Raw genomic sequence first — 1,048 nt, forward strand, 5'->3', positions numbered from 1 at the left:
CTCCCTCCCTCCCCCCTCTCTCATCTCTCACAACAAGCTACCTTCCAACTCATCATGTAGCTGACAATGACTTCAACTTCTGGTCTTCCTGTCCTTACTTCCCAAGTCCTGACATTACAAGTGTGTTCGATTCATGTGGTGATGGGAAGGGACTCAGGCACACTAGGCCAACGCTATATAACTCCCCAGCCTCTAGAAGCATTACTGTAACGGTTTATAATACTTTATGACTGAACTTGATAAAACTGGAATTCCTTTTGTCATGTACATTAGTCACTGTACTCCAGAAAAACAGAAACATGATCGAGAGACATTTCCTGTATGAATTTGGCCCGCATGCTTGTGGAAACCTGAGAAATCCCAAGATTCACAGTCAGCAAGCTGGAGACCCTGGAGAGAAGGTTGCTTCCATTTCAGGAGGTGGCTCAAGATTTGGGAAGAGCTGATGTTTGATTTTAGAGGCAAACAAACAAACAAACAAACAAACCTTGATATTTCACCTTAGAGGCAATGAGTCTAGAGGAATTGCCACTCACAGAAGGCAAGGAAAGGCAGACCTTATGTTGAAAAGATGAGCTTCACCAATGTTAGTGTATGACCCCAAAGTTAATCTCATCAGAAATACCACCATCCACGAACCCAGAATAATGTTTGATCAAGCGTTTGATCACCTTGTAGTCTAGTCAAGTTGACATATTAAGATTACCAGTAAGTGCCCAGCATACAAGAATGAGGAACTAAGCTCAGATTCCCAGCATCCACACAATCTGGGCATAGAGATGTGGATCTGTACCCTAGTGCCAGGGAGATGGAGAGCCACTGAAACTCATTGGTTAGCTAGACTAGACAAATTGATGAACTTCAAGTTCAATGAGAAACTCTGTCTCCAAAAAATAATGTAGACAGCCATAGCGGGAAGATACCAATATTCGGGCATTTTGGTGGTAGAATACTTGAAGGTGTGCTGCAATTTGATATAGTCCTCCAAACATTATAAGTTGTTAATCTCCAAAGTCATTCACTGGTGGAGGTGGGAGCTTTAGGAGGT

The sequence above is a fragment of the Grammomys surdaster genome, unplaced genomic scaffold (assembly GCF_004785775.1).
Source record: "Grammomys surdaster isolate TR1022 unplaced genomic scaffold, NIH_TR_1.0 126182, whole genome shotgun sequence".
In the NCBI taxonomy this organism is placed as follows: domain Eukaryota; kingdom Metazoa; phylum Chordata; class Mammalia; order Rodentia; family Muridae; genus Grammomys; species Grammomys surdaster.